Source organism: Dreissena polymorpha, chromosome 10, assembly GCF_020536995.1.
Source record: "Dreissena polymorpha isolate Duluth1 chromosome 10, UMN_Dpol_1.0, whole genome shotgun sequence".
NCBI classification, from domain to species: domain Eukaryota; kingdom Metazoa; phylum Mollusca; class Bivalvia; order Myida; family Dreissenidae; genus Dreissena; species Dreissena polymorpha.
Genome location: NC_068364.1, coordinates 72,505,950 through 72,522,759, shown reverse-complemented (window position 1 = coordinate 72,522,759; position 16,810 = coordinate 72,505,950). Strand labels below are relative to the sequence as shown.

At 35.0% G+C, this 16,810-nt stretch overlaps 1 long non-coding RNA gene across 1 annotated transcript; it reads right to left on the bottom strand.

Moving 5' to 3' along the window:
* Positions 1-38: 38 nt before the first annotated feature.
* LOC127848870 (uncharacterized) lies at positions 39-3,659 on the bottom strand. Its single transcript, XR_008034798.1, has 3 exons — positions 2,513-3,659; positions 1,785-1,848; positions 39-1,221 (listed from the first exon to the last, which is right to left on the bottom strand). It is a non-coding gene; the product is annotated as an uncharacterized LOC127848870 (long non-coding RNA).
* Between the last annotated feature and the right edge of the window lie 13,151 nt (positions 3,660-16,810).

Below are 16,810 nucleotides of genomic sequence, written 5' to 3'. Positions count from 1 at the left end.
CTATGACGTATAACAGATGACAGAAAAAAAGTCTAGCGAAATATTTCCAGGGCAAACCTGTTAAAACTTCATTTTATTTATGCCCCTCGCGGACGTTTTTTTAAATAAAGTATATTTTCCATTTTCTATTCAAACAACACATTTCGAGCAAACCACCCGACAAAAACAGTATTCAGTAATACATCAGTTATGAAAACAGTATTATTTTTCTATTACCTAAGTGTATCATGAAGTTTCTTAACATATTTACTCATGTAAATAGTGCATTTATAGGGGTAAACTTACCCCACCCACCCATTAAATACATGTTACTATTAAATCATTGTTATTGTTGCTTTAATATCCTTTATATCAGTTAGCAATAGTTGTGCTGCTGTTTTTATTATTTCAATTTTATAAGCATCAGAATCGCTACTAGACTTTTGGTAAAATGAATGAAGAATTGATGATGCAGTGTTTCTAAATGTGATTACATTCTGCTTTCCATTTAATTCTGTGATGACAATAGAGGACCCAAAATGCTCTAGTAATCTCTTCTTCATATGAGTTAATGTATAGGAGAGTTCTCCACATAGTTCTACCATTTTGTCAACAAGGTCTTTTAGTGTTATTTGTTCGTCATCATTTTCAATCAGGAACTTTGCTATTTCCTGGAAAGCAAATTCCTGTGCCATGTTCACTTGTCTTCCACACTTCTTTCCTTTTTCATTGCCTGACTGTGGTATATTTTTACCTGTCCTAAAATTTACGCTGCATGACTAATGGTATATAGCAACAGCAGCCGCTAAGTCATGTATTGTTTCCAATCTGCTCTTAATATCTGAACCCTGTTTGTCATCCCTATCGATACATATTTGTTCTATGTTCTTTTTAAATTCAACTGTTCTAACAGGGTATACATTATAGCCTCGTTTTCTTCCAACAAATTTGGCACGTTGAGCACAAAATAGACAATTTGTACTGAAGTTAAATCGTTCAGTGTTAGATCGTAATGGTGGAGATAATACAGTCTTTGTTGGCTTTTTATTTAAGGATAGCTTGATTCGAATTGGGTTACAATAATCTTTCCGACAATGTACGTATGAACGGTCTGTCCGGGTATGGAAGTAATCTTGTCCAAGCGAACTTCGCTGGCAGCATTTATGCTATCATTCCTTCTGGCGTAACTTAACATGGTCTTGGTCATCTGCAAGTGATTGACATCATATCAGGAAGGTATTGCTGAAAGAATATATGAATACATGCTGTTTCAACCATTAGGCAGAACAATCTTTTGTGACATTCCCAATTGTGACAAAAGGAGCATTTGCTCATAACAAGCAATTTCTTCATTTGACACAATGGATTTTAAAGCCGTCTGCTGCAGATGCATTCAAAAGCGTTTAATAGAATGAAGGGTTTATGTTTTCATACATATTGTGTATTTCAGAATGCAAGTAAATGCATTGTTGAACTTGATGTTTATAAAAAAGCTATTTTTAAGAAACAACAATTATCGATATTCACGCAATATTGTGTTTATTTTTTTTTCAGAAATAACAATAGTGGATATTCACGCAATGTTATTTTTGTACTATGTACAAATGTTCACAGTTCCAGTATGAATCCTGTAGAAAATTTTGTTTTGCACTCATTAATAGTTTGACTGTACTGTGGGGTTAATTTATTAATATGTTTGTCATTGATGCTTTTGAAAAATGAATTATTATTTAATTTTGCCTTCAACTGCAAGCTGTAAATGTTGAGTATTTACTAGCATTGCGTGTAGAATAAATGGCTATTACTTTTCCGATGCAGCTGCAGCAGGTTTGGTGCTGATCAGATTGTTTGGCAGTTCCATATTAGCATCTGTAATAGATGAAACAAATTAAAGTCTCTATAACGCTCAAAATCAACCAAAATTACGTAAAGTCTTTCTTAAAATAAAATTAACACCTAAACAATCTGTGTTCCTTATAGCAATAGCCACGATTCCAACACTAGATGTGGTATGATAACATAGATTTTTGTAGATACAAGATGCTCGTTTTTATTTATTTGTGACACAATAAACTCCATTTTAATATATATTCATAATACACACGAACACCATGTTAGTGTTCATGTGTCGTATGAATAGATATCTTTGAATTTAAAATGGAAAAAACAACGAGCATTTTGTATCTACAAACATCTATTTTACCAGACCAAATCTGGCGTTGAAATATCGGCAATTGCCATAAGGAGCACTGACGTTTAATTGGTTAAGTTTATTTTACGAAATATTGTACGAAATTTTCGTTGATTTTAAGTTGTAATGTTACTTAACATATATTGAGAAAATAGAGAAAACAGAAATGGAAAAATTAAACTTAAGTTTGATCAAAGCTGTACTTATTTACCTTCACATGGTATGGCAGATTTTTTTTAACACACTATCTTTTGTTTATATAAATTTACATTATCCTGTAGCATTTTGTCATGGCATATGAATCATTAATAAAAACACTTTTAAATGAATATATATTTATACCTTTTTTTGAAATTCTAAACCCACACCTTTGACATCGTTGATTGTTGATCTAACATCTGTAATAAATCAAACACATGTATTCAAGAAAATAAGTGTTTGATATGTGTGTAAGAGAACAACTTATTTATTATAAACAGCTTTTGATTTTCTGTTGTAATAATACTAAATGAAAGATTTACGGTATAGCTTAACTCAATATTTCGGATTATATTTGTTTATAGTTTAGAATTGTAAATTTAAGACCATAACTTATTATTTCTATTTTATATATGATAATTATTCATCATGAAATCATTAAAATGATTCAAATATGTGGAAAATTGAAAGCTTTTTTAACATTAGGTAAGAACATTCTCAACAGTTTCAATCAGTAGAATATCTTAAGAAGTCTACATCACGGTCAACAATCCCACTGAACAAAATACCCTGCAAGAAGATCTAGATCGGCTACAAAAATGGGAACACACTTGGGATATGGAATTTAATCCTTCCAAGTGTACGGTTATGAACATCCCCAGGTCAAAACGTCCCTACAAATCCACTTACACACTCCACGGTCATATTCTAGAAACAGTTAGTGATGCTAAATACTTGGGTGTTAGCATCACATCTGACCTCAGCTGGAATAAACACATAAACCAGGTTACTGCAACAGCCAGTCAAACACTAAACTTCATCAAACGAAACATTCCCATAAAACACCCACGCATTAGAGAATTTGCCTTCAAAACCCTGGTCCGCCCACAACTTGAGTATAGTAGCTCAGTGTGGAGCCCACACACACAACACAACATAAACAAGATCGAGATGGTCCAACGCAGGGGCGCTCGATGGGTTACAAATGATTACTCATATCACAACAGTGTCACACACATGCTAGACAAATTAGGGTGGCGTTCACTTGAGAACAGAAGGTACGACTCCCGGCTACTGATGTTCTATAAAATTGTCCACGGACTGGTTGCTGTACCAATGCCTCCCTATGTCACTCCTCCGACCCGGCTCACTAGACATTTGCACCCTCTTTCATTCAGACAAATCCCTACTCCAAGCAACTACTATAAATTCTCCTTCTACCAGCCACTATTGTCCTATGGAACTCTCTACCAGCCAATATTGTACAGGCACCTACCCTGGACCAGTTTAGGCTGGGGGGTGACCAAACTAGACCACAGTTTCTAAGCAGGTTGGCTGTTTTTAACCTTTTATCTGTATATTCCTTCTTTTAACTAACACTATCACCTTTGTTTCTATGTCTCACAAATACATTATGTATTACTTATATCTCCTATACACTTCTTCCTTAATTTTCTAGCACTGACACGCACCTGCTTGTAATGCTTATTGTTGGCGACTAGCAGTATATATAGATAGATAGAAGTTATAGGGAAAAAGAAGTAATACGAAAACGTTATGGTACAAATGGCCACAACAAAAACGTTATGGTACAAATGGCCTTCCGTAGTTTAAAAAAATATTAAAATCTCGATCTTTTCTCTTTTATTTTTCATATTTGTTTGTGTGTTTAAAGCATTCCTTAGATGCCTACATATGTATATTTGTGTAAAATGTGTGTTTGCTGCTGACTTTATTGCATATTTGAAGAAAACTCATATTTGAAGAAAACTATAAGTTCCTGCATCATCCACGAAAACTAATTACAAAGTGGTACGTAGTCTATTACGTAGGCAACCTTCTATGACTGACGCATTTGTTAGGAGAATAACATAAATTTCCAAGATGAAAAGAATATTATTCAACAAAGACATCTTAACTTACCTCCAAAAATGACTTAAATCTAGGATCTTTCATCAAAAGCAGACGATCACATCATATCGCGCGAACGCTTGTATACCGTGCATCTGATCATTTTATCTTCTACGGTGGTAATTTAGTGCCATGAAAATCTGTCATATTAAAAGTCATTTTTCGGTAGTTTGCCCTGGCTATACTTTGCTAGACTTTTGATATGTTGAAGAGGTGATATTTATCTACAATATTATCGAAAAATTATTTCTGTTGCAATTAGTTGTGGGTACAATTACAGATTAACTGGACTAACTTCATTAATGATGAAATACAATATTTCAAACATAATATTAAAACTCTGAATCTTGTAGTTGAAGTTACAGGGGAGATTTGTTTCTTTAAAAATCTATTGTTGATTTGGTAACCAAAATATGCAGTTAATTGGATTTCATTGAACATTTCCTACCCAAGCAAAATCCCTCTGAAGTTATATCAAATTTGGTAGTTTATGAGAAAAAGACGAGAAACAAAAGAAGGCAACATTGATGTAACCACATACAGAGATCACGTATCCCAATTGCTAACCATGAACATGATGTGCATGGTTCAACAACGAAGGATCATAAAAAACAGTAAACTACTCTACAATACAGTTTTGATAGGATAACTACACTACAAAACCTACACTACATCATTTTTTTGGTATTTTGTGTTGTTGTTTTTACTTTTTTTGGTGAAGCATAGCTTCATATATATTTTTTGTACTTTTTTTGGTGAAGCATACGCTTCATTTTCTTTTTTTGTAAATAATAACAAGAGCGCCGCATGACGGAGCAATATACGCCCGATTCGTGTGCCATTGGAGATGATACACTGATGATTGATGTATTTGTTTTGGAAATAAGCAAAAAAAACAACAACAACTTATATAACTGATATATTCATATATATGCATTGATATCAATAAGTGTACACTTAGTCTCATTTGTTCTCTAAAACACAATATTTAAATCATAATTGTTTAGACCTACATAGGTATAGAATGGCAGTATTTCCTGTACTGATATTACTTAACTTGAAATTAGTTCCCTAAAAACTGAAATAAATATTTGGTTTGAATGTTTAAATACTGTTTGCTTTTACATTTTATATCAGCATGAATACCAAGGCTGTCTGTAATTCACCTTTATAAGATGCTTATAGCGGTTTTTATTGCTATCAAGTTCGATAAGTGTTCAGCGGATGATAAATGTAAATGAGGTGTATTAAATTGATAATCATAAACCTGTATAAGGCATTTTGGCTGGGTCAATTGCGATGATAATGGACATGATGTAAGTTACAATAACCTATAACACATACTTGAAACCTTTTTAAGGAATAAATGGATTTTGCTTTTTTTTTAGGTAATGGGTCTCTATAAATGCTTTTATTCAACTTACATTCTGATTGTAAATCCAAATCCAGATGGCTTTGTTGTCTGAGGAATAAGTTTCAAGTACACCAGTTCGCGCAGTTATCATATTCGTGACTAGATGCAACTACTGACCAAGTTTGGTAAAGATCGGATGAATACAATTTGAATAAGAGTCCGGACAAAGTGGCGCTGTTGAAAATGGACTAATTGACCCTATGACCTAGTTTTTTACCTGGCATGACCCATATTCGAACTTGGCCTAGATATCAACTAGATGCAACTACTGACCAAGTTTGGTGAAGATAAGATTTATACAATTTGAATTAGAGTCCAGACAAAGTAAAATGCACTAATTGACCCTTTGACCTAGTTTTTGACCCAGCATGACCCATATTCGGACTTGACCTAGATATCAACTAGATGCAACTACTGACCAAGTTTGGTGAAGATCGGATGAATACAATTTGAATTAGAGTCCGGACAAAGTGGCGCCGTTGAAAATGCACTAATTGACCCTATGACCTAGTTTTTGACCCGGCATGACCCATATTCGAACTTGGCCTATATATCAACTAGATGCAACTGCTGACCAAGTTTGGTGAAGATCGGATGAATACAATTTGAAATAGAGTCCGGACAAAGTGGCCCCTTTGAAAATGCACTTATTGACCCTATGACCTAGTTTTTGACCCGGCATGACCCATATTCGAACTTGGCCTAGATATCAACTAGATGCAACTGCTGACCAAGTTTGGTGAAGATCGGATGAATACAATTTGAATTAGAGTCCGGACAAAGTGATGCCTTCCGCCCGCCGCCCGCCCGCCCGCCCGCCAAGGGGTTTCACATAATACGTCCCGTATTTTATACGGGCGTATAAAAACCATACTTATCCTCCACCCACACTTGTTTACTGGAACAAGTGTCTGAACCTTGGGTGGTTCTTGTTAATGTGAATCTTGGCTGAGGGAGCAACCTCATTTTCGTGCTCCTCCAGTGGCCGTTTCCTAGCAACTGAACACCTCACAGAGGACAGTGGGTAAGGGCTGGGGCCCCATCTGGCAGCCAGTGAAGGGCCAGGAATGATCCTCTGGACACGGGTGGTCCAGGCACCCACAGCTGAATGCAGTGCTGGCTGGGTTGCCATGACAACTTGCCTAGCAACCACACCAGCCTGGAGGAATGGCTTGGGAGAACACCAAGTTACTTGCTGCTTAGCAACCACACTTGACTGCAACAATGGATTAGATGCAGACCCAGGTTTTGTCAAAGGACTCTGACCTGAAACATGCAATTTTCATATTTATAAAAAGAACTATTTTACTTAATGTTTATTAAAAGGAAAAATATATGTAATGCAAATATTAAATATTCAATAAAACTAATTCAATTAAATATTCAATAAAAAGTTTTTTGAAGTATTTTACATAATAAGTTATGGATATGCCCCTTTAAAAAAAAACTGGCTTGCACACTAGTAGTGTTTTTCCTTTCCATCAAAATCTACAGTCATTGTTAAAGCACTGATAATGAAACAATTCACATCGATTTCACAATAAAAGTAAAGCTCATTTTTGTATCATACCTGTAATGGAATGATTAACTATAAATTCCTACCAGTGCTGGATAGAGCCTTGATGTTCGGGCCATTAGCCTCTGTCTCCCACTGGTCCATCTGCCTCTGCATATCAGCACTCTCACTGGAAGGGGAGGCAATCGTTGGATACACATCATATATACATGGGAGATAATAATGAACAATATTGAAAAGGGAGAGGATAATTGGATTTACATCACATTTACAAGGAAGTAATCATAGTAGGGGGAAATACTTGGATTTTAATTAGGGATGCAAGAGGTTTTCCCAGTTAATCTACCGAATCGGCCAGTTAATTGGTTCCATTTTTTGGAAACAGGTTAACCGGAAAAAAAAAATTGTGCTTTTATCGTTAAATAATTTGTATGATTTAACATTTTGCCTGCGACATACTACCAACTTGCGCTGGCGACTAGTTAGAACAACATGCTGCACCATCAATGGTTATAAATAATATGTCAAGAAAGTTATGAAGCAATAAATTAGTTACAAACAGGGGGTAAGATTTGATAATTGGCGCTATTGTTTTGTTTTACTCACAAAAATTTAACTAGCGAACTGAGGGGAGTGGGGGCTATTAGCAAAGACGTAATTGACACATTTAATTAACTCGCGATTAAACTCAGTTGAGACATTGGTTGGCTTATTTTTATGTTTTGTTAACCAATATCCAATGCTGATTGCTCGCAAGAATAGGAAATTAATATTATTAGTAGTAATTTACTCAACCAATAATGACACCACTACCATCTGAGGAAAGTTTGATTTAAGAAAGCAATTTTTAAACTCATTTTATAATTAATAAACATTAATTAAAAAGCAAATTTAAAAAATAAAATCATTAAATTTAGTATTTGTGCAATTGCTAAAAAGTTGCGCTGTACGGTAAGTTTACAGACATGCGTGTAATTGTCAACCCGATGGCGATCCCTTGACATGGTGGTGTGAAAAGATACGTTTCTCAACAGTTGCGCATGTGGCCCAGAAGATTTTGTTCCAGCCATCAACATCGAGCAATGTGCTCGAAAACAGCATGCGTTGTTATCAAGGCTCACAACCGTATCCACCACAAGCAAGAGAAAAATTCCTTTTTCTTTTGTATCAAATGAAGAACCTGTAAAAACTGTTGTTTTGTGCATGTTCTGCATATGTATGTTTGCTGATTTGTTTGAACTGTGAGACAGTGTTGCACTAGTTAAGCAATTATTCAAAAACATGTTTATATTAAGTTAATTATAATTAACCGTTAAAAGTTAAAACAGAATGAACAAAGAAATGCAACATTATTGTGAGCGATACGACCAAATATATAAGCGGCCAAACCAATAATAAATCAATGACATGTAAAACAAGAGCACCGCCTTGCGGGTGGAACAAAGAAATGCAACATTATTGTGAGCGATACGACCAAATATATAAGCGGCCAAACCAATAATAAATCAATGACATGTAAAACAAGAGCACCGCCTTGCGGGTGCAGACCGCTCATCTTTTTAAAGGTGAAGGGACTCTCAATATAAATCACAAAGGAGGGAGAGGTGGAGTGAAAAGGGGTGTATAGTGTGGGGGTGTGGACATTTATTACATTATCTTCCAAAAATGCGGAAAAAAATTAATTCGGGGGGGGGGGGGGGGATTCTTGGGTGCGATGGTTGGACGGTATTTCAAAAATAAAATAATAAAAATTAAATAAAAATTAATATTTGTGTTTTTAACCGTTTCAAAAAAAAAAAATTTGGGTGGGTGGGGTGGGAGGGGGTATAGTGTGAGGGTGTGGTGGTCATTTGTGAGATGATCTTAAAAAAAAAAAATTAGGGGGGATTCGGGGGGGGGGGGATTCGGGGGGAGGGCACGGAGATGGTTTGGGTGGAGTCTATTGTGGTATGTCAGGTAAGAGTAGTTTTGTCAAGTATCAATCAAATCTAATCATAAATAAAGAAGTTATGACAATTTTAGCAAAATTTAATAATTTTACCTTGAGAGTCAATGTCATTCAAAGGTAAAATTCAACTTGCCAGGTACAGTAACCTCATGATAGCATGAAAGTATTTGAAGTTTGAAAGCAATAGCCTTGATACTTTAGAAGTAAAGTCAGAGCTCCAGATAAGGGTCGTATTTTCGTAATTACGAATTATTCTCAAGTCCGTTACGTATTTATTTTAAAATCTTGTCGTACCATTAAGAATTACAAAATCAAGTTACGAATATTATTTTTACATCGGTTCGTATCGATTTTTATTAAGTTCTTTTCGCGTATTAAAGATCTTTGCGGTGCTTATATAGAATGGTTATCGGGTGTATTTAACAAAGCGCATTTTTCCCAATAAAAGCGGCGTATACAGTCTATCTGTCAAAAAACAATGGCGGCGCCCAGAGAGCGTCCTAAAAAACTGCAAAGCGTCCAAAAACACGCTTTAACATATTGTACGCAAAGTGAGCCGAAGTTAAATGTTTAGAAAGACATAATAGAAAAGATCTTATACGATGTTGTATGTTCAGTTACCGACACAGTCGGAAAAGCTAAACAAAAACGCGACACGACGGGTCCAAACTTAAAAATAAAAAAAAACATTGAACGAGTGCAAGGGACAAGACCCGTGGCTAATCGTTGAAAAGATTGAAGGAGAGACCCGTTTTAAATGTGAAATATGTAAAAATTCATCTAAGGCATGCAATCTAAACACAGTTTGGGCATATGAAGGTATTGGAAAAATAAAATTGTATAATACTGAAAAGACACTGTTGAACTTGTATAAATAAGTTGCTAGTATGTTTATTTTGATTTTTTTTTTGCATGAAAATAACCATTATTATTTATTTTTAGGTCATTTAGAAAAAATAAGAATTATTTTCCAAAACTTAGAAGTAACGTTAAGATTAAAATTTCAGAGTTAAGAATTCTTTTTGAAAATCTGGTAGTAATTTAAGAATTTCACAAAACCTTATCTGGAGCTCTGAAAGTGGATCGAAACACAAAATTTAACCATATATTCAAAGTTACTAAGTAAAAAAAGGGCCATAATTCCGTAAAAATGACAACCAGAGTTATGCAACTTGTCCTTTTACTGTCCCCTTATGATAGTTTGTGAGTATGAAAGCAATATCTATGATACTTTAGGGGTAAAGTGGACCAAAACACAAAACTTAACCAAATTTTCTAAGTATAAAGGGCCCATAATTCCGTCCAAATGCCAGTCAGAGTTACATAACTTTGCCTGCACAGTCCCCTTATGATAGTTAATAAGTGTTGCAAGTATGAAAGCAATAGCTTTGATACTGTAAGAATAAAGTGGACCTAAACACAAAACTTAACCAAATTTTCAATTTTCTAAGTATAAAAAGGGCACATAATTCTGTCAAAATGCCAGTCAGAGTTACATAACTTTGCCTGCACAGTCCCCTTATGATAGTTAGTAAGTGTTGCAAGTATGAAAGCAATAGCTTTGATACTTAAGGAATAAAATGGACCTAAACACAAAACTTAACCAAAATTTTCAATTTTCTAAGTATAAAAAGGGCACATAATTCTGTCAAAATGCATGCCAGAGTTATCTAACTTTGCCTGCCCAGTCCCCTCATGATAGTAAGTATGTGTACCAAGTAATAGCATTGATACTTTTTGAGAAAAGTGGACCTAAATGCAAAACTTAAGCGGACGCCAACGCCGACGCCAAGGTGATGACAATAGCTCATAATTTTTTTTCAAAAAATAGATGAGCTAATGAACATTGTGTAGTTCTTATGTGTAGTTTTTATAACTTTTAACTTAAATGCTTTTACGCAGGAAAAATATATAGAAAATAAAGCATTCATTTACAAAATTATTAAAATAAATGTTATAATACATTATTACATTTTTATTAAGAAACTGATTCTTATATATAGAGAGAACATGCACGAGCAATATGACAATGTTTAAAGTATACTTAAATATTTTTTACTAAAAGTTGTTGTAACCTCTTGCATCCCATATTTTAATCATATATGTAAGGGAGATAATCATGAGATATTAAGCAGCAGGCATGCTTTATGGGAAAAATATTGTTTGACATATAAAAGGGAGTTAATCATGAATAATACAGCAGCAGGCACACTGAAAGGGGAGGAAATCATTTGATTCACATCCCCTATACCAGGGGGTAAATTCTGTCAAATATATTAGAACTCACAATGGAAGGGTAGGTAATTATTTGATTTAAAACCATAAACCCATATTTATATTGCAGATTCATTAAAATGGATGCTGGAATCCATCACAGTCAAACAAGACGCATAGCTTATTGGCGTAAATGATGGTTCTGATAATGGTAGCCTGCATCAAATAATTAACCTTAAAGACCACTTACTAGCATCCCCAAAGCTCTGGCAGTGCAGCCGGGGCATGGTTCTCCAACTGTGGAAGTTTCACTTGACCACTGAAACTTGCTTTGGCAGTGGCCACTGGAGTGGACAGTCTGTCAGCTGTTACCAAGGGAACAGGCTGGGGCTTCTTGATGCTCAGGCTGACCTGTCCAAGACCTGAAAAGTATAACAAATAATTTTAATCTGCAAAATTGTAAATTTCTGTAAAATATTTAAACTGAAAACCACCAATTAATAAGGACAATCTAAATAAAAACATTAGAAGTTTTAGTCCCTGAATAATCGGTGTCACATGCGAGTTCACCAAATTAGAACTAGTGAGATGACATGAAAGGCATTTATGGAGCTTTTATTGACTAAACAAATAAGAACTCCAGTTCAAGCCTGTAAAAAGTCTTCTGTGGATGACAAAATCTAAGCATTTAGAGGTATGAATTTAACAATGAGTTTAACAAGGAGAGTTTAGCCAAAAGGCAAGTTAGTTCTAATAATTGAAGCGAATCTTTGAATCCTCATTTGAAACTTGAAAGATAAAAATTGCCAGGATGATCGACTTTTGAATTTGTACACAGAGGGCTTAACACTATTGGAGTCCTATCACATCATGAACAACTTATATTCACAGCTACCTTTGTCACTGTTTCCCCTGAGTTTTGGGGTCACATGAACAAAGTCCTCAGGTTTCTCTGAGGCCCAGGACTCAAGCTGTCTTTCCATATCATCACTCAGACTAAGAAGGGAACAAAGGGAGACAGAGGATACAGAGAGTGAATACAAGAATGTTAAATGATTTAAAATGTTAGTAGCAGATTATGAAATGTTAAGAGAAAAGACATCTGACAATAGCAGTGAGAATATAGCTATCAAAACATTGTACATCTGACAATAGCAGTGAGAATATAGCTATCAAAACATTGTACATCTGACAATAGCAGTGAGAATATAGCTATCAAAACAATCAGACATCATAATAAAGTTTGAAGCGACGAGAATATTGTGCAAGTGCCAAATGTTTATTTTCAAATTGAGACAAAAAGTGTATAGAGTGAATATGTACCTTGAATGACTGATATGAGTTCTCAACATATTAAGAGATGTGTTTGTCAGAAACACAATGCCCCCTAATGTGCCGCTTTGATTTAAAAACATTTACCTTTGACCTTAAAGGATGACCTTGACCTTTCACCACTCAAAATGTGCAGTTTATGGGATACACATGCATGCCAAATATCAAGTTGCTACGTTGAATATTGCAAAAGTTATGAAGAAGGTTAAAGTTTTGGGACACAGGGACACATACAATGACAGACAGGCCAAAAACATTATACCCCCGATCTTTCGATCCGGGGGCATAAAAAAGAAACTTACCAAGTTCCCCACAGCTCTGGTGTCTCTTTGGGCTCATGGCCCCCTGTCTCCTTAGCTGGTTTAGCCAAACTGCAGTCACTTTCATCGTCTAGGGATGATTCACTTCCAGTGCTGTACAGGGCGGTGCTAGAGGAAATCTCACTCAGTGATGTATTACTCCTAGTGCCACAGCTGCTTGCTAGAGAAGATCCACTGACAGAGCTTGTTGCCAGGGAGGTATCACTTTCACTGCTGTACTCATCCAGCACAATGAAATCTGCCCTGAATCTCTTGGGAGGAGGAGATTGATTCTTGGACCTTGAGGCCTGGGATCTCTCTCTGTACTTACGAGACTCACTTAACCTCTCAGATATGTCAGCCTGCTGAAGGCGCGAAGGGGCTGCAGACTCCATAGGACTTGCTTTATCTGCAGACCTACCACTGTAAGTGGCGGAATAACTAGGCACTGGTCTTGGCTCAGACCTGACAGACTGAAGATCAGCCTTGTACTGGTCAGAGCGGGACCTTAGGCTCGGGTTGACCCACTTATAGGGGTTAGGTCCGTAGCTAGATGGAGCAGTCCAGTTTGGGACATGTCTCCTGACAGGTTGGCTTGGCCTGTACCGGTAACTGAAACAATTAAAAGCCAATTGACATAAGTCAACACAAGCAAAAAAGTCTTTGTATTTTCATAAAGACTTATAATAAACATTATATGAAAATGTACAACACTCAAAGACAAAGTTTTCTATAATAAATTAAATGCATTTTTAAACTACCACAAATATTGTATAACCCATTAGTTTATTCAGTTAATGGTCCCTTAACAATAACAAAATAATTATAATTATTATGGACTTTATTTTCAGAAGGATCAAATGGAAACAAATTAAGGTGCATGTATCATTAAAAACTATTTAATAAAACATATTTAACCAATACATTTGTTATTAACAATATGGGCTTGGCCTCCTTTATTTAAAAAAAGACAAACAAACGAAAACATGTGTATTTAATTAAGCTTTTAGACCTACACCAGTATACACATTGTTTTGTTTACAGATTTATGTTTATGAACATTTGTGTACAAAGAATAATATCTTTTTGAAAAAAAAGTTATCACAAAAAGTCTCAAAATGAGGCCTACTTTATGAGATAAATACCATGAGCTTAAATAAAAGTAAGTAATTCCAATGGTGGAATATCCTTACTGAACTAAAGTAAAAGAAATCTCGGTGTTATTAACACTTTTACTCTTTCTATTACCTACACTCTCAGCGGTATTCTCAAGTGTCGGCTATTATTTTGGTATTTCATTAATGCCCCTTAACTTTTCTTTATAAACAAATCAGCTGTTGGTACAAGCACTGCTCTCCTAGGGCAGTGGGCGACCCTGGTTCAATACCCATTTGTGGCAGCACGGTAGATTATCAACATACCGGTCAGGTGGGGTTTCCTCCGGGTAACCCAGCTACACTCCATAGCACAAGACCACACCAAAATTGCAATATTTCAGTACCAAAAAAAGGCTAGACATTGCTGCTGTATTTCAAAATTGGTCCCCCCTTTCATGAGTCAAGTAAGTTATTACAGTAGGAATGCTTGGACACAATCCGTGTCCTCACATAAGGCAGCCTCAGGTGCAGATTGACCTCATACACACATACTTATAAACAAATCTTTTTAAGCTGCAAGAAAACTTCTCTCTCTTCCACTATTAATTTTTTCTCTGCAGTTTAATGTAAAAAATGATGGATAATATCATTTGAAGTCTGAATCTACTGTTTTAATTAAATTTCTCATTTTAATTCTTCACTTTTTCAGGTTTCGTTGTATGTCTGCTTGCTGGTGCCTGGGTCACACATTATTTCTATTGTAAACATTCTTGGGGTTGCACACCACATATTTATTTTGATTATTTTGCAGGCAGACTCCACAATATTTGAAGTTTTAGTGTTAACTTGATTGTTTATGGAAACAATTCGACAATGCTCAAACACAACTGTGATATTTATTAATTGTTCTGCCATTTTTTAACACTGATATAAACTGTTTTGATTTTACTTTTGATGGTATGTCAGATATTTCTTTATCTATGTTGGATGATATATATAGTGCAATCTTTAAGGTTTCCTCCAGGTTCTCAGGCCCCCCCACCCCCCCCCCCCATAGAATAAGACCACACCAAATTGAATATCTTTCAGTAAAAACTAGGTTTTATTAAAACTTTGAATGTGTTTACTTTGTTTTATTTTGCACGTAGCTCTATTTATGTAAAAAAAATATTTTAACTTTCTAAAGCACTGTTGTTGTAGAGTTTGTTTCTTAAGTACAGAATTTCGGGCCGTTATCGGTTTTGCATCATGCGATTTCATTTTTGAAACATTACCCCACCCACTTATTACAACAACAAAAAACTCATTTCTTTTAAAATTCGGCAAAAAGAATTCCTAACAAGCTAATAATATTTAAAAGCGTTTACTCACGAAGCTTTTGACACATTTCCGTAACTGAACACGTGTCCGTAACCCATTATTTTTTATAAATCTTAACAGCTGTTTAATGTGCGCTTTCACAATATTTGCAGCTAGTTGCTACTGAAGCTGTTGCTATGTCACGTGATCATTATTATGATTTTAACGAATCATATTGAGTGTAACTTATCATATTGAGTGTAACTTTAGGCAACCAATCAGAATTCACCTTATGAAAACATTTAGGCAACGCAACAATGCGGCTCGTAATGGGCAACAACTAGTTTCCGGCGCGCGAATATGTTTAATATTCAAAAAAGAAGAAAAAAGACGTTAAACAGGGTAGTTATGTGTACAGAGAACGACGGTGTTAAAGTGAACTTATGTGTAACTTACTGACAATGTGTGACATTTTCGTGTTTTTGGTGCAAAAAATGACGTATATGTTCACCCGTTTTTTTCTTCTAATGAACATGCATTTGGCTCTACGGAATTTGTGCTTGAAAGACCAATTCACATATTTAAATGAAACTTATTATACATATAGATATAAACGCCACATGTTCGATAAATAGCAATATGTAAAAGATGTAGATCTAGTTTCTATTTGAAAGTCAGGTATCAAAATGTGCTAAAAAGTCGGGTAACAAAATGTGGGTTAAAAACAGAATCATTTCGCAATGAATTATTTTTTTAACATATTAAATAGTCTTAGGAAAATAAAGTATCGGTATTTCTGTCATATTTTACTTATGCATAAATGCTGTGTATTATGAGACAAAAAAATATATTTGAATATTTAATTTCTCAAAGGTAACGAGAGTAAACAAAAACAGTTGTAGAAATTTTTCCGTCAATAACTTTTTTATTACGACTACTGTGTATTATGAGACAAAATGATATTTGAATATATAATTCCTCGAAGGTCACGTGAGTAAAGAAAACAATTGTGGAAGATTTTCCGTCAATAACTTTTTCCGACTTGCACCATCATGTAACGTAAAATACCAGGAACAGACGAACATCAGAGCTTATTTATTTAAGATAAATATAAACAGAATGTGGAGAATATTAACGCCAACAATTCAGTCAGTTACAAATAACCTCATTTAAATACATCAGCCTCCATTTAAGCATGCCCCCTGACGCTACTGATCTAAAACTTTCTTATGGTAGTTTTCTTATTCATGTTTTTACTAAAAAAACAACTGTCGTAACTATTTTTCCTGGACAGAACAACGATATCAATAAAGTGAACTTGACGGAAAATACTCGTGTTTAATTAAAGCAAATTCTAAGCAACTGATATATCGATGCGATGAACATGTTGTGTAGATTTCGACTTATGATAA